Source organism: Haliotis cracherodii, unplaced genomic scaffold (assembly GCF_022045235.1).
Source record: "Haliotis cracherodii isolate W230 unplaced genomic scaffold, xgHalCrac1.p SCAF_8, whole genome shotgun sequence".
Lineage (NCBI taxonomy): Eukaryota > Metazoa > Mollusca > Gastropoda > Lepetellida > Haliotidae > Haliotis > Haliotis cracherodii.
In genome coordinates this window covers 4,723,898-4,742,635 of record NW_027266341.1, presented here as the reverse complement: position 1 = coordinate 4,742,635, position 18,738 = coordinate 4,723,898, and the positions used below count along the sequence as shown (strand labels likewise).

The 18,738-nt window shown below is 41.0% G+C and overlaps 1 protein-coding gene across 4 annotated transcripts in view; it reads left to right on the top strand.

Annotated features, from left to right (window-relative positions):
* LOC139450159 (glycine receptor subunit alpha-2-like) overlaps window positions 1–18,738 on the top strand; it is an 86,243-nt gene that overhangs the window by 45,352 nt on the left and 22,153 nt on the right. For 3 of the 4 annotated variants that reach the window (XM_071231831.1, XM_071231828.1, XM_071231829.1), the window contains exon 2: window positions 4,111–4,179. The exons of the other annotated variant lie outside the window; for it this stretch is intronic. The gene's annotated coding sequence lies outside the window, so the exon portion shown is untranslated. The remainder of the gene's footprint in view (window positions 1–4,110; window positions 4,180–18,738) is intronic. 4 annotated transcript variants of the gene reach the window in all.

Sequence of the window (18,738 nt, the reverse complement as noted above, 5' to 3'; positions counted from 1 at the left end):
TTATTACGCACAGGATATGACAGATTAATTAACGCGGTTGTCATCAGTGCTTAGATCAAAGCCACGTCCGTCTTCTCTACGTCCTCCCTAGATTCAAAGACGACATGGCACGAAGGGTCCCTTAATTATTTAAAAGGTTCCAAGCGATGTCATTAACACTTTTGTAAACCCCACGGGTGTCTTAATGCTTCAGTCTCCCGCACCGTCTTCCCTGAAGCAAAGGACTGAATTTTAACGTTTCAATAATGTATGTTCTATTATAGACTTAAGCATAGGTTTTAAATGTTGGTTCAATGTCCTATAAAGGTAGAAGGTGATTTTAATAGATAGGATACGCATCTCCACACGTCACAACCAGCAATCATCGCAACAATAATAGCGTTACAAGCTGTATGTGTTGCCATGAAGCCCACATGGTTGTGTGATTCATGAATATTTTAACATGTTGATAGTTTCATTGTTTTCCAAATTAAGTTTAGTTTGCATTTGTTATATAGCCATCAATTTTACTTACGATAGGTTCGAAATAATGTGTAAGTCATTGTAATGTATCAATATCTTGACAAAACATCTAAACATCATATTGCCTTTCAAACACTATACTATAGACATATCGGAATCTCTCTATAAGTGAGTGAGTGATTTATCCCCAACAGTAATTCTGTAACAGTACATCAAATTGACCAATAGACCATCCGTGACATCCTGAGGCATAAGTAATATTCAATATGGTTCCACTGTAAAACAGACATTGAAATATCGTCCAACTGGTCGATATGTAAATAGTTACATTGAGAAAAATACTCGACAAGTTGTTTAACAGCTGCCGACCCCAGTCTGCGTGTAAATGAAAACCATCAGACTCGACGTGTCAGGAAAACACGGACTGATTCATTAATGAGTTGATGGATTCAAAATGTTCTTGGAACATCCTCTGATTTTTATTTATGAAACGTAAACATTACGCTGTGGCAAATCCGTTAACGAATCGGTTAGAAGCAGCCAGACGAAAATGATGTTGGACAACGATATGTTGTCCTGACAGAAATACATATCAACCAGTGTCAATCTACTTACACGTCACATAAACCATGACAGTGTACATTACGCATGCGACGGGTCATCCTCAATCGAGAACATTGAATAATGAGACGCGACTGTAACACACAACACATTCAACATAACAAGGTGCAGCTGATGGACAAATAACGTCTTCACGCCAATATCTTCTCACAACAAGCTGTTTTCGTCTGCGAATGACGAATTGCGTTTTAATTGCACATAATCACATGCATCACGATGTAGTGCATCATGCATTTGGCAGAAGCAGGTCAAAACAGCTGGGTTGCCATAACTTCACTGGTGGTTAAGGATATAGCTCGACTGATATTGCGCGTTTCATGTTACCGTTGAATTAGGTTTATCGCTGTATATAAAGGTGTTTTATTCAGGTCAGAGAATCTCAGGTAAAATTCTCTATCGTCTGGGGATCACTCCTTCTCGAAGTGTATATGCTGTGATTGGTGCTATGTTAGAAATTACGACAGTGTCTGAGTAAACAAGGTAATCAATAATTACAAAGTTAACCACATAAAACGATTTGAACTTGCCCTTGCTAGGACGGACATCTGACTTACACCAAACAGACACCTAACAGACATCTGACTGACATCTAGCTGACATCTGGCGGACATCTGGCGGACATCTAAATGATCTCTGGACATCTGTACACTTGACTTACCTTTGCATGTGTTTGTGACGGGTACCACCATTCCGACAGGATACGCTTATCTTTTCTTTTTCTATTCCTTGAGAATAGGGGAGGGATATTTAGCATGATAATTATACATGTTGATATAGTAGAACGTTGTAAGATTGTGTTATCTACAGCAAGACGTATATTTATATAAGACCGCCTCAGCGGTCTAGTGGTAGAGCGTCCGCCCGGAGAGCGGAAGGTCCGGGGTTCGTTCCCTGGACCAAAAGACGTTAAACGATGGTACTTGTTGTTACCCTGTCTGGCGCTCGGCATTAATGGGCTTAACAAGGACTGGTCGGCTCAAGTATACTGTGTCTGAGTGGGGTATTCATGTTAAACTGCGGCATGGTATCTCAGTGTGCTGGCACTATAAATCGGCATCAGTCCGGACTAGTACAAGCAGCAACACACACGTGCCCGCATGTCGCTATATAAGTGCAATAATCTTCAGCTCATTATATTTATATATGATCTGATTAGTGGCAGGTATTGGTTAGGTTGTGACGATCATTATAGTATTCGGAAACAACCAGCTCTTTATGATAGGAATTATATATGGCTATATACTATCCACAGCAGTTTTTAAAAGTGGAAAACTGTTTTATCGTTGACCGATCTGGAAGGTCAAACTGACGGAAGATGACCCCCCCCCCCCCCCCCCCCCCCCCCCCACACACACACACACCCCACAATATCGACTACAGGTTATGTATCGTGAGACAACACTCGTATTACAAATTACTCTCTCCGACACACGTGCACACATTCGGGACGGGTGAACTGGACATGACGTCCACATCCTGAACCCAGAACGCGTTCCCCACCATTTTATCACGGGAAATCAGGTTCACGGCGTTACAGTAAACACCCATTGATGCAATAAGCCAAGCGCTTAATTCATAGCGATATGTCCTTATCACGGCTCAACTCACAATGGAACATGTCAGTGACCACAGGACATAGCCGAATTAATAACCTATCATGGACCGCATCAGGGGAGTCACAGGAGAAAGACAGATCCACATCTTTGACCATAACAAACATGTGTTGTTGTCGCTTCGCTGACAAAGGCTTTGCTGCTTCGCTTCTCGTAGTGTTAGCTGTATCTCTGGAGATACATAAATAGGTTCTTAAATAAATAATTCTTAAATAGGTTCAAGTTGTACAAGTTCCCATCAGCGAAAAGGTACAGCAGTGTACATTATATACCAGTTACACCTTTTCAAATAACCATCGGGGGCACGGATGGCCCAGTCGTCTTAGGCGCCGCAATTCGCTGTGCAGAGTTGCGTCCCTTAGGCACGCAAGAAACCTATAATTGTGGGTTCGAATCCCGGTTCGGCCCGATTATGTTTCTAGGTTTGTTAGCACCATAGTCGTGCCGTGATATAACTGAAATACTGTTAAAAGCGGCGTTAAACCTAACTCACTCAAATAACCATCGGTCCTTGAGTCGGAATGTAATAACGTTTTCTGTCCCACATCTGTTGTATGTGCTATTTGTGGTGATAGCTGTAGCAGGAGACACACCGATAGACTTAACCTCGGGTCTGCATAACATCTGTCACGTTATTGAATGTGTTCACGCAAGGTATTTTATACAGGGATGTTTTCCTATATTGTCTTGAGTCATAAATGGGGCAGTTGGGTATCCTAGTGGATAAAGCTTTCTCTCGTCACGCCGAAGACCCGGGTTCAATCCCGAAGGGTACAATGTGTGAAAGCTATCTGGTGTCCCTCGTCGTGATATTGCTGGAATATTGCTAAAAGCGGCGTAAAACCATACTCACTCACTCATTCACTCACTTGAGTCATAAAATGATATATACTTTGGTGCTGCCGATCTTAGCCCCAGATGATGGTACAGCTGTGTGTATATATACTTGCTCTATACATTCAACTGTGTGTGAGAAATATGTCTATATTGATTCTTGCAATGACGTTATTATATAGTATCGTACATCCAGTCCATAACAGCTGTGTCACTGAGTGCTGTTCATACTTTGGGACACATATACTCCATCTGCATAGCAGGATAATGAAAAATCTAGGATATCAGCACTCGCTGCATACAACAGAGAGACTCTCCTCCACAGGAGAGATCCCACTTGACCGATCACCGTTAGCTGTTGGTCAATTAAACCTCATTCCTGCTTGATGAATTGTTAATACAATCCGGCGCTCAAATTCTTATTAACGAGGCTAACAAATTAAAGTGTGTATTGGATATGACCATCTTCAGTGGCTTCAGATCGACAGAACCACTGTAGCCCTCGCATTGATTTTTCTTCCGGAACTGACTGACTGGAGTAGTTTCACGAGAAGTAAACTGTTTGAATTTTGTATTGCAGTGTTACTCAGCTCATCCAGATACCAAGTCTTGGATACAAGCTGTGAGGGTCTGGTCGTGTTTGGCTGAGGTAGGCAACCTTTCAGATTCTATGTAAATGGCTCTATTTGGGGTTTGCTTTCTTTAGATGTAAAGCTGTAGTGTCTTTCTCTTGGCTGTCGCTGTTAATCGACCCAGTGTTGATGAGAGAACAGGAAACAGCCACAGATATCTCTATCCTTGTCTGGTAGCTAGGTAGAATCAGGTCACCGAGGTGTATTGTGTGTCTGGACGTAGCTTGGTGTAGTTGCATTGCATTGTATATAGCAATGGGCACCTGCACCTTATATTCAGTGAATACTAAGTGCGTGTGTGTTTGTGCGTGTGTGCGTGTGTGCGTGTGTGCGTATGTGCATGCGATATATGTTTGACAAAAGTGTAAGAAATGTGATTTTTATGGAGAGTTTCCTAAAATCAATAAGATGTGCTTAACTCTTCATATCTTTACGTTTTTATTAGCTTTGGTTAAGAGAGAAGGTCTTCTATATCAAGAGCTGAGAGATTAATAGGGAATATCACACGTAAATATGCTGTTGAATCATTATAGATTACTGCTATACGTGAAGATCCCGTTGAGAATTGGTCTTCCGCAACTCATGTTTGTCTCTCTCCCCGCCTTCCCCCTCACCCCTTGAAGAAGAATTGGGTGGTTGGTGTTTGGCCGATAGCGTAATATCAGCCATATCTCTGTCCACCCGATCATTTCAGTGGGAATTGGCAGTTAGGGACCTGTTTTTCCGCGAAACTGCCACGGGGGTAGTTATGAGAGATGTATACTGCCACGTGCGTGCTATATTTGCTATTTTAACCTCGTGACCGGATGGTGTGGGTTGTGTCTAAGCACTCTGACGCTGGTGTGCCTGGTCCAGACAAAGGTCAAGGTCGTGGTTGAATTTTGTCCAGCGTCGCTTTCACAATATCCACTCGCATAAATATCAAAAAGATTACAGGGAAGCTAAAATGTAAACACAGTATATATTATCATGTTAACGCATTCATTTACATAAACATCTACCAGAACTGCTACTATAAGTTAGTTACAATGAATTTTCTATGCAATAATTCCCAAAATCATACATGTATGATAACGCGCAATCAGTTAAGGGACCGTCCACACAATCCATGCTTGTCGGTTAATATGACAAGCATGGGATACTGGGATAGGTATTTCAGATGGATACTGCGCTCTAATTGATTATCAACCCTCTGGGAGGGTCACGATCAAGACAATGGTTAATGTAGCATGGCTCTGAAGATCGTGGCCTCGTTACGGAATTCGTCCGTGTAACAATTGTTGGATAACATATGTACGGTAGCAACGATCTGACTATTTGTACACCATACCGCTGCCGTCATTCTCTGAAACTATACTTTTCAATTAGAAAGTGACTGTGCATGCTCAGTGTTTGCGTATGGTAAGGTTGTTATTGACATTAATAGTTCCAAACAGTGACCGGGCATAAGTTTCCGTGATTGTGTACATTTTGCTGGCTGAACTCCTTGCAGTGCCTGCACGTGTGAAAAGCAAATTCCCAAGGGATTTACAGACAATCCATTCACAGCGATGCCGCTCCTGCTGATGTGAGGATTCTGTCTTTCTCAAGTCGAAATCGATTTTTAAATGCACCTAGCGGCAGCTTGTGTTAAAATATGGCCGGATGGAGAGAACATTTGTGACTAATCCAAAATATTGGGCTACTTCATTATAAAAGGGAGTTATTTTTGTGGACTTTGGTACTTGAAGGAGACTGAGTTAATCATTCATGTTTGGGGCCTATTTAAGGACAACTGACGCCGGTAAGTCGTAGCGATGGTGCGATTATACTTATGGCTTACAATGTATCATATATCCATGCATGATCCAGCCTGTAGCCATAACGTACATACGTCACCCCCAGATGTAGACGAGGAAACACAACAGCATATAGTGAAACCTTGTTAATCCGTACGGTGCCCGGTTAAAATGGTCCAGATTAGCAAAGTCTGCTGAACAAATCACTGATTATGACCTTGAGATAGATGACTGGTGGATCAGTCGCTGTGACGAGTTGCGTCCCTTTGGTGAGCCAAAATCCTATAATTATCGCATCATGTATACAGAATCCTACATTCTTGCTGATTATGATTCTAGTGTTTCACCAACGTTATAGATGATATAGACTCTAAGACCTACATCCCGTTCCTCCCAGATCCAGCTGACACGCCGTGAAATAAGATCGAAAGTTTACTTACATGTGTGGAGCGTTCCTTAATGATATTAAATCTTAATGACCTTAATAACCAAACTGATGTCCGATACAAATCCCTAGTTTGACTTGTGCCGTATGTTCCCGTGTTTTTTTCAAGCGAACAGTTGACTTACCTGTGCATGTGTTTATGAAGGGTGCCAACGGTGAGGCAGGATACGCCCACCTTTTCGTGAACACCTGGTATCATCACTGTTGATAGTGATTCATAAACACGTTTTTATGATAAGGTTGAAATCGTGCAATGGACATGATTCTGGACAGGGTTTTGTCGCTTTTACTTACTTGAATCGTCCGGACTTTGAGAATACAGAAGCATCGCAGTGTGGATGTAATATGATGCGGTATCCTATGAACCTTTCTACATATATAATCGTTGCTCCTACACGGACAGACGGGTGATGATCCGGGGTAGAATAGGTCTTCAACAACCCATGCTTGTCGTAATAGGCGACTAACGGGATCGGGTGGTCAGGCTCGCTGACTTGGTTGATGTATGTCATTGTATCCCTATTGCGGGACCGATGCTCATGTTGTCAATCACTGGATTGTATGCTCCAGATTTTTTAACAGACCACCGTCATGTAGCTGGAATATTGCTGAGTGCGGCGTTTAACAACAAACAAACCTTACACAGACATACAAGGACATTGGCTTAAATGGAGTTTCTCGAAATCATTAGACAATAGGCTGGCAAGTGGTTATTGAGAAGGCCTGGCTTTACTCCTGTGATGGGTACAATCTGTGAAGTCCTCTATTAGTGTCGCAGCCATGATTATAATACCAATTCTAACCCGTGTTAGTAGTATCTGTTTCGATATATTTTCGTAATTTACTCAAGCATCGTTTCTACAAGTAGGTATGGTTTTCATTTTAATAATACCATCTTCACAAATTCATCGATATTTTCCCTCAGCTGTTTAGATCAGCTATTTCAGCAGACTATAGCGGTGCACATAGAGAGACGCGCATGCTGTAACGTTGTGCAACATGCACCTATTGCCATAAGGTGATCTAAATATATAATTGATGAGTAGGCGAAGTAAGGAAACTTGTTTTGTCCCGTTTTAACATCAGCTTAAAATGAAACTAAGACCGACATTGGTAAAGAGATGATGTATGGAAGTGTTATCACATTAAACCCGCACCGCTGTTATGCAAGTGCTGATAATGTGGAGATCCCTTACAGAGATTATGGAACCACTAGCATGGAACTGACACTTGCACACTGAGCACTGAAAGCTGTTACAGTACATTATCGTTACGTGTTGATAGAGATTCCAAGTGCAATATTCTTGAACACGACGTTACCTCCGCTTCACCTCACCTGATGTAGCTGTGGGTTTCACTAAAGTGGTACATTCTGCGACCTGCATCATGTCTTGCTTTCTTCCCTCTCATTAAGCTGACACGCCGTGATATAACTGGAATGTTGCACAAGGCGGCGTAAATCAAATTCACTCACTCACTCAAATTCCGTTGCTCTTCCGCTGTATACGGTGTCCCAGTAATATGGTTATTGGGGATAATGGCCAAACGTTGCAATACACGCACCCACGTGTCTTTTTGTTTCCCTTTCCTATCTCCAGCAACGCTTGCACACGCTGAGGTGACAGGACGTGAAACAAAAAGTGTCTCAAAAGGTTAAGGTGAAACGCCCTGATATAATATTCAAACTCATACCAAACTCACTCACTCACTCACTCACTCACTCACTCACTCACTGTTATAGTAAACCGAGGTGCTACTGTTATGTTTTCTTACACTTTTGGCATGTGCTAAGGGAGAATTTAATCAACCTATGTCTGAAGACACGTGTGGACATCCTTTCAGTTAACGCCTGGATCATGTTGAAATGCAACAGTATTGGCAAACGCGCATGTCATACACTTGTAATACTTATCACTGTGAACAGAAGCATAATTATCACCTTAATACAGAACTACACACGGATTACATATTTTAATGAACTGGATGCATATCTATGCATTGTAAACTCTTGGTGCACGTACCTACTGAACAAAGGCCGCTTGTCACACTGACGGCAAAGGCAGATTGAATAATATTGGGGCTTACACATTGGAACCATGTGGGGAATCGGACCCGCGTCTTCGGGTGGCGAGTCCGAGCTTTAACCATTTTGTGTCTCCTGCCGTCATAATGTTGAAATACTGCTAAATGCAGTGTTCACGTAAACCTCGGTTATATTTCATCTGTCCCCGCCGTAACGAACGTAATGTCTGCAGGAATAGAATAATATTGCCTCATAGGTATATTCGAGTAAACATTTTCCATATTCATAAGAAATCTCTGCTACATGTAGAGCCCATACTTAGTGTCGCCCCTCTTGTTATCATCACTGTTGGAGGATTGGTAAAGGATACGTGAAACGATGACCTTCATGGAAATACACAGAGAATGATCAGTCTCGAGTTTCTGCTGGAATAGATTCCATTTGGCGTAAAAGGCAAAAGAGTGATGAAAATTATATAAATGGATCGCTCAAATACACTCACTCACTCACTGTGGCTCTCGGAATGGTAATCACTCACTCACTCACTAATATGGTGACATTATCCCATTATTGATCACATGGTTGTGGTGACTCCAGCAGTAGTGATATGTGGCACAAGCTCCACACAGGGAATCTCAGTATACAGCAGCAGTAGAGACGTGTCATGAACTCTCGGGAAACCTTTCACTTATGCATTCATCAACATGATTATCGGGGTTGATGGGCTTTTTGCTTTAAGATATGTTTCGTGTTCACTTCGCGGAGGTGCCTCAACGGTGAACATTGTACGTTGTCCACGGGTCTCGAGGGGAACATGTGTTGATGTACCCTCTATGTCAGTTTAGTTCCCTGACCCCGGGGAACCGGTACGTGGACAACGAATTTATGTTACGGCACACCTATCTATATTGCAGACACGCCTTATGCATGCAAGCTTTGGTACGAATCGGTACGAATACCACAGTTAGGCATTTATAGCAGACGACAGAAAATATTGTAAATATTCGGAGTCTTACATAATTGATTCGAGAAACTGAATTGCTGTTCATATTTCGCAGATGTAAGGCCAACAGCTCGGCAATTCGAGCGAGGAACACACAAAATGTATCTTACATGTAAGTGGGGTACATTGAAAATAATTGAACTGGTCTGAGCCAGTCAGAATGAGACGTTGATATATGACGCAGCAGGGGATCGAACCCCGGACCTTCCGCTCTCCAGGCGGAAGCTCTACCATTAGACCACTGAGGCGGTCCGGCACGACATGAGTTTTTTCCAGTGTTTAACTTTGTCGTAACCTTGTGGTCATTGGGTAAAGTTAAACGTTAGAAATTGATCAAAATACATAAATAGTCATGATAGAAGTTGGTGAGTAATTAAGGAAACGTAAAAATGTATTGTTAACAGTTTCTGGTTTATTGCATTTGGCTACGTTTCGATGTAGATCCTGACACCCTTATCACTCCAACGGGACAACGGTGTAAGTATCTACATCGAAACATCGCTACATGCAATAAACTAGACGACGTTATCCATAAAAATGTACGTCTGTTTATTTGTATTCATATGATGAAATATGAACACACTGACATTGACATGATGTTTTATCCACATGTTGTCAACACACAATTACTGTCAAGAATACTAGTACATGAGAACTATACACACAGTGAACGGGTCGATAATATGACTTTTAATACTGGCCATTTTCAAACGTAACCATGAGAAGCAGCCCCAATCAATAATGTTGAACTCAAACCAAAAGAAAAAATACGTATTAGAAGTTTAAGATTTTATCCCCTGGCGTCAGGTATAGTTTAAAACTAAGAAAACTTGAACGTACATGTGGTTTAGTACTGTGACTTTGACCTTGACAACGGTTCCTGCTGGACGCTCAGCCGTACCGCAGAGACAGACTACCACTGTGTTATTTTACAGTGACTTGTAGAAGTCGGAATACCCAATGCTATTGATCTATATTGTTACTTGCAATATGAATTCAATGTAATATAAATAATTAATGGACTCGAATATCAACTTGAAAGCTCAAAACGTCGTATTTGCGAACAGGTCGCTGGGAAATATTATTTAATTGCGTGTTTTTATCAGTAGTTCACATGCGAGTATTTTCACCAAAAAAAAATGAATTCCGAACACAGACACATGTTACTGGAACATATAAGTGAGTGAGTGAGTTGGGTTTAACGCCGCTTTTAACAGTGTTTCAGTTATATCACGGCGTGTCAGCTTAATGTGGGAGGAAAGCCCGAAGTAATGCAGGTCTCAGACATTTACCACTTCGGTGAAACCCACGAGCACGGGTATGGTGCTGACAAACCTAGAAACAAATTCGGGGCGAACCGGGATTCGAACCCACAATCATAAGTTTCTGGCTTGTCCAGGGGACGCATCTCTGCACAGCGAATCGCGGCGCCTTAGACGACTGGGCCACCCGTGCCCCCGTGCCATAGCAACATGCTGCAAACAGCTTCTCGATTCTCAACACATTGCCACAGTTCCAATGCCCTCTTCTCTGTACACTGAGGCGGCGTGATGGCCCTGTGGTTCTAGCGTTCGCTCTTCACGCCAAATGCCCGGGATCCTCTGATGGATGATGTTAGGAAGCATTGCGCCAAGAGGTATACAAAAGCATTCACCCTTATTCTCTGTACATATTCGTTCATATTACATGATATTAATGTACCTTGCATTCACACCAGATGGCAATGTATATACGCTTATGATTTAATTGTCTGTCTTAAGGTGCATTGTTTATCTATACAGACGTTTCAGACGTGACAGTACCTGTCGAACAGCAAACGGTGAACGCGCGCTTGTAGATTGATTACAAAGTACTTAGATAGCCACTGAAACAATTGGAGTTTCAACGGATGAGTTGCAGTGATACTTACTGGTGCAGCGGCTCGGCTCAGATATGTACATGCACACACAGACAGCAGGGTCACCTGGTACAGTGTCATCTTCAACAGGCAGTGGGTGTAAACTCGTGGGAGATTAGCATGATCCGTCAGCTGGACAGATGAGCGCAGTTCAATGTGTGCACGTGGTGTAACTGAACACTTACAGGTAGTCAACGAGCCATATTAACAGTCTGTAGGCAGTGGGTGTAAACCCGTGGGAGATTATCATGATCCGTCACCTGGTCAGATGAACGCAGTTCAATGTGTGCACGTAGTATAACCGAACAGTTACAAGTAGTCAACGAGCCATATCAAAAGTCTGGTAGTAACACGTGACCCATACACGTCAAATTTGAATTGTCTCTTCGCACATCAGCAGTAAGACCTTAATTAACAGTATCTTGCAAAACACAATTAACTGAGTAAACATTGTATTGTATCCAGTGTTCTGTTCAACAACACCTACACCGTTTGGGACATACCGTTCCATGATATAGAAGTCAAAACAAAACACGACGAGGACAGTTGCAGTAGCTTGAATCTAACTACAACAGGACAATGACTCTACCTGGAAAACAAATCCGTCTTTTCATATCTTTTATTCTTTTTATTAATCCTACTAAGTGTATACAGTATACATCAGTGACATACAATGTAATTTCCATTTCATTACAGAATGTAAAGGAACGAGGTAATTCATGTCAAATATAGTTATGTATTACAATCGTAAAAATATGGTCCTGGCCATTTTTGTCTCAAACTTTACTGCTATTTTCTCAGGCTACATTTTCTTCCACTAGTATAGTATTCCTAATAATTGTAAAAATGGATCAAAGTGAAGTTTACTGGGTTTTTTTATGTTTGAAATACAGACATAAATTTCAGCAACCAGAATGTTATATACTCATGAAATCGTAGCCAGTGTTACTTCCCAGCAATATTATTGCAAAGTCCGCGAGAGTAATGTCTATATCAGGTTGTGTATCAACATAAAATGAACACACTTTGCCGTTTAATTTTAATTATATGATGTTAAATTCGTTCGTTTCAAGATCAAGATTTAGCTGCCAATGATTAACGATCGATATTTCTTTCGTAGTTTTGTTTGGTCATTTCAATACTTTGATCGACTCTCATACAATTACCAAGGGAGATATCTCTCGTTATGGGAAACCAAACCCCGTTAAACGATACCAACATCTGTTGCTTTGGAAAAGCGACTGAGAATTTTTTTATAACTGATTATTTTTCGTTGCGTCCATTTGGGTAGAACCAGTTTAAGGCACAGTGATTGATCTATAGAGGTCAGTACTGCTGGAGATGGAGATGAAAAAGTGACAGAACTTCCAATTATATACAAAAACATAAAAATGCCAAACATCATCAAAAAAAAAAGTTTATCTAGAGCACAGGTACTATGTGGCTGAGATGACCAAATTCAATTCCATGACTTTACCGCCGAGCCATGTACGTTGACTGTCGAGAAATGTATGTTGACTGTCGAGCCAAAGTTCCCTCAACTTTCAGGTAGTCGTCGAGCAGTCGTTTTATGAGTAGTCGACTTTGGGTAACAAAAACAAAGGGCACAATACACTAGCGGTCAATGTGTCTACGATGGTGTATACCATGTACAATACACTAGCGGTCAATGTGTCTACGATGGTGTATAGCATGTACAATACACTAGCGCCTGTCAATGTGTCTACGTTGGTGTATAGCATGTACAATACATTAGCGGTCAATGTGTCTACGATGGTGTACAGCATATAACATACACTAGCGGTCAATGTGTCTACGATGGTGTATAGCATGTACAATACACTAGCGGTCAATGTGTCTACGATGGTGTATAGCATGTACAATACACTTTTCTTTTGTCAGACACTCGGACTGGTGACGTGTGCAGAAAGGAAATTCCAGTGTCAGACACGTGTTACTTTAGGTCTTCGAGACTATTAATAGGACTCGTTGCCTCCATGTTCTCCACAATACGACCATGTGGGTTTAATGTTTTTTTACGTCCATGTTCGTGATATTTCTACTTGTATGTAGAAGCTTTTAACGACACGTGATGCCCCACCCCTCTTCTTACAGACACGATTCATATCTGTAGGTTTCTATAAGTTTTTCTGATATTGAATGCTTTTCTTTCTTATTGCCATGGTTTTAATTATAAAACTCAGCAATATGAACGTCTACTTGTACAGAAAGTTGAAATGATTTAATATTCAGCATTGATTTTGCTGTTCCGAGAGCACGTGATACGGAGTCAACGGTAGCCACAGAACATCACCATAGAACATTTCAAGGTCAGGCCTTCGTAATCTTCTTCAGTCAGTCCCACTACTTTTTAACTTCTACCAATTTCATTAAACTCAAAGGTATATATCAGGGAATGGAGATGAGTGTATTGTGCCATCTTGTTCTGGATGTTACCAAGGCGGTCTGAGGGTCTGTCCTTGGTTACCCAGGCGGCCACTGGAATTAATAACATGATTGAAAAAATACGGCACGTGCAAGCACCAAGTCTGTACCCAGCTATTGAGTCGCGCCCAATCACGTTCAGATGGAGAAAATGTGTATATAAAGACGCTTCCAAACAAAAGTTTATTCTGCCCAAATAAGACGGTTCATGACCATCAGAAAGACTTTACTATGCGTGGATTTTCAGAGATGGGATTGTTCCATTGAGGGGCAGTCGTGATTGGCTTACATCCTATATTCCGAGTCATTGCTGTTGATGGAATCGTGGTAGACAAGACCGTGAGATTAAAGGTTTGAAAATCAGCCTCTCTCGTGTCCATGTAGAGACAAGATTCATGCTTGTGAATGAGGTGAGAGCAACACGATATTTTCTTAGATAGGGCAAATTGAGAACACACATTTATGAAAAGGTGCACTTCGACTGGAGGCATCTTGATATTTTGTGATAGCTTCTCGTGTTCAACTTTTAATTAACTTTCGATTTTCTTGGAAGTAATCTTTCAGGATATACCTTCTGATGAAAACGTTCAATTCGGATCGTACAATTAGTCCCACTTCACGTCCTAGTTGGTGTAAACGTCAGTAACTTAGCAATGTTTGATGCTACGGCACATCTGTACCAATACTTCTGTACAAACATTCTTCAATCCTGAAAGTTTGGTTAAGATAAATATCTAAAAAATAAACATTAATAAAAAGAATTGTTTTCGATTCGCTTGTAAGTGACGCATATAAACAAGTATTGATTTTTCACTTTTGACAAAAAGGGTAGATTTACTTGATGCCCTCTCTCATGAAACACTCATGTTACATTCTATTTTTTGTAACATGTGGAGTTTGAAATATAAAGGCATCGATATTGGACAAATGCACCGCATATCTTTATAGATGTACACGGGACATAAACGTGGTAGATGCACATATCGTGCTTCACTGCACGATCGGTATACCCCACACTGCATCTACATATGCGTAACACTGGACAAAAACAATAGTCACTAGCATTTCGTTTCATAAATAATAAGTTGGTAGCATCTCGAATTCATCGTTTCGTCTGCAACATGCATAAAAAAGACTACAAATAAACTACATGAACAGAATCAGATTAAAACAGTATCACCTGACGTTTACCATTGCATACCTCACCGTCATACCAACAAACAGCCTTGGCATCAATACATTAGCGTCGGTCAATGTGTCTACGATAGTGTATAGCATGTACAATACACTAGCGTCTGTCAATGTGTCTACGATGGTGTACAGCATGTACAATACACTAGCGCCTGTCAATGTGTCTACGATGGTGTATACCATGTACAATACAGTAGCGACTATCAATGTGTCTTCGTTGGTGTACAGAAAGTACAATACACTAGCGCCTGTCAATGTGTCTACGATGGTGTACAGCATGTACAATACACTAGCGTCTGTCAATGTGTCTACGATGGTGTACAGAAAGTACAATACACTAGCGACTGTCAATGTGTCTACGATGGTGTACAGAAAGTACAATACACTAGCGTCAGTCAATGTGTCTACGATGGTGTACAGAAAGTACAATACACTAGCGTCTGTCAATGTGTTTACGATGGTGTACAACATGTACGTATTGATGTATCGTGCACTAATCCCAAAGCATGTAAATCAACGTATGCTACACACGCGACGTGTTTTGCAATAATGATATGGTCTAAACAAGCAACGATTAGTTTACATATAACTTACTTTGCAAATAACTTCAACGCCAGAGATTATCCGACAAAAATCTGAAAATCATTGTGACACCAGGTTTTCAGGAAAAGCATGTCTTCGAAAAAAATGATTCATAGAGGACTTTACAGTCCAGCTAAGTCGTTCCGTGCTTGCTAACAACAGCTAGTTGAAACCACATGGAAACAGAAAATGTTTGGTTCATTGTCATTTGCAAGCCGCATAAACATGGGTCTCTCTTGCGCTGGAACTCACAAAATCTCCCGACGTTCAAACACCGTCTGAAAATACGCCTAAGCGTTATGCATAAACCAAAACATTGTCATAGCGTTTGTACGCGTCAAGCGCTGTATATATGTCCTTGTTACTCTACATGAGACATTTATTTGCTGAATGTAGTATCTTGTCTCATTTTGTGACAAATCGATTTATTGTCTCGCTACGGTTAAAATGCATTATTCATTCGATTTAATAAGCATGCAACATACCAAAACAATATATCATTTGACAATCTTAAAAGTATGCAAACCACCGTTTAAGTATTAAGCTGATAACAGTACAGTATCAACTAATGCTGTATCAACCAAAGATAAATCAACAAATGATGTATCAACCCATACTGTATGATATAAAGATGTATCCACCAATGATGTATGATTTATTAACCTATGCTGTATCAACGATCAAGGATTTTATCAGCCAATGTTGTATCAACCATACAAATATTTGTATTAACCAAGAATGTACCATGCAAAGATAAACGCTTTAAAGGCTTTACAAACCAAGGATTTTATCAAGTAAGGATTTATTAACCGAGGATTTATTGGCCAGTGGTGTATCAACCAATGATATATCAACCAAGGATTTTATCAGCCAAGGATTTTATCAGCCAATCCTGTATCAGCCAATGATGTATCAACCAATGCTGTTTCATACAAAGATTTTTCATATAATGGGTAGGTTTCTCGGCAGGATAAAGCCAACGGATAAAAACGATATCCGTTGGGGTCATATGCGGAAAGAGAATAACCGATGCAAATATCAAAGGTCAAGAAGGGACTACTTTCGGTGTTTATAAAAAAACATGGCGTTGCCCTTGTCATTTGGCGATCGAGTCAGAATTAATCATCGGGAATCTAGATAAACTAAAGGAAAAATTGATATCGTTATCAAAAGAACACTCAGTCTAATATACTGAAAATCAGTGTCTAACTGTGACGTAGCTAAGGCATTTTATAAGTTTTGGCAACTTTGGAGATATCAATTTCGAAACAATTTTGCGAGGGCACTAGGCCTAGACAAGCGGGATCAGTAGCCACATCTGTGCTTGTCGACCTCTGCGGATTGAAACCTTTTCCACAAATTAAAATAGTTGGATTTGGCCGAAATATGTTTGAATTGTTACCTTGTTTCCTTTTGTCGCTGTGTGTACTTCCGAATGCACGTAACGTTATGACAGGACAGACCAACTGTCAACAACGTCTGAACGTGGCCGTGACGTCTCATGGACTAGGGTTAGAGTAGCTTCCCTTTGACAAAGGGCAATTACTCTGGCGGACAGACCGATGGATTGCCGCGAAAGGCAAGTAAAAACAATTGTTGTTTTGCGTATATGTTGCTTCGCCACTGCATAAGAAACAGATTTTAGTGGAACTATATTGACTACTGTCACTGTCCGACTGACACATCACACTGTGACGTAATAAATATCAATGCGCGCATTCCAGGAATACTCGCATTGTTTCGGTAATGTTTGTAAGAAAGGGAAAGCGATTTTCAACCACAGAATTAAAGAATGACATTATATGATAAAGAAGTCATCATGCTTGTGTCTTTGGGGATGGTAAATTAGCCAAGGCTCGCTAAATACAATGTTTATTCCTAATGCAGGATATTTACCATCTCCAAACACACAAACGTGATAACCTATATGCATCAGCCAATGCTGTATGAAACTATGTTTTATCAACTACGGATGTATCAAACAAGGATTTTATCAACTCTGGATGTATCAACCAAGGATCTATTAGCCAATCATGTATCAACCAAGGATACAGTGGTGTATCAGGCAAAGCTATACTTGAATGGCGGCGATATTGTGTTAGTGTTTCTTTTAGTATCCACGTGCTTGGACGACCGCCTCCGTGGTCTAGTGGTAGATCGTCCGCCTGGAGAGCGGAAGGTCCGGGGTTCGATCCCCGGCCGCGTCATACCAAAAGACGTTAAAAGATGGTACTTGTTGTTACCCTGGCTGGCGCTCGGCATTAAGGGGCTAAAACAAGGACTGGTCGGCTCGGAGTCAGTAAACTGTGTCTGAGTGGGGTATTCATGTTAAACTGCGGCATGGTATCTCAGTGAGCTAGCACTATAAATCGGCATCAGTCCGGACTAGTACAAGCAGCCACACAAACACACACACGTACATGCACGTCGCTATGTAAGTGCAATAATCTTGGACGCGACGTTAAACCCCATTTCACCTCACCTCACCACGTGCATGGATTACACAGGCCATGACACCTGCACTTATCAATCAATCATTTCTTCTGTGCCATTTGAAATGAATCTGCGATGCGTAACGTTGATTGGGTCTCATGATTCTAATGATTACGTTTATTCAACCATTAAGGATTGCATGTTTCCACAACTGTACACAACTGTACAAGTACGTCATGAACTAATGAATCCCGGGTACAAGTTGAACGAGAGGACTCAAGGTCACACTAACCATGGTGGTCGATTTTCGGACAATTTAAGATGTGAACCGAATATGAGAACAGTATAGATTGCCGGTGGATAAAGTTTACGATAGTCGTGGTAGACAGGTTATAAAATCTGTTTTTGTTCAGAGAACAATTGATTTGCCCTTGCATGTGTTTGTTACATGTGCCTCCATGTTACTTGGTGCCATCTGTTTCATAGAGATTCATAAACTCATGATTTTGATATAGTCGGAATCGACTATATAATCGACTCTCCTATCAGTAGAAACTTCTTATAATTATCGACATGTTTCTTTACGCTTTTAATGCTGTTATGTTTATGTAAAGGCTTTAATTTAGTGAAACTGTTCCGTTTTACAATACAATTTTGTAAATACGAATCATACCAAATTCGCATTTGAAATGTCACCAAGTCGCGAGCAAACCAGATTCTTGGGAACTTATGCCCGGCTATAATGAAACTTGTTCGTAACTTGTTTTGATGTCGCTCCA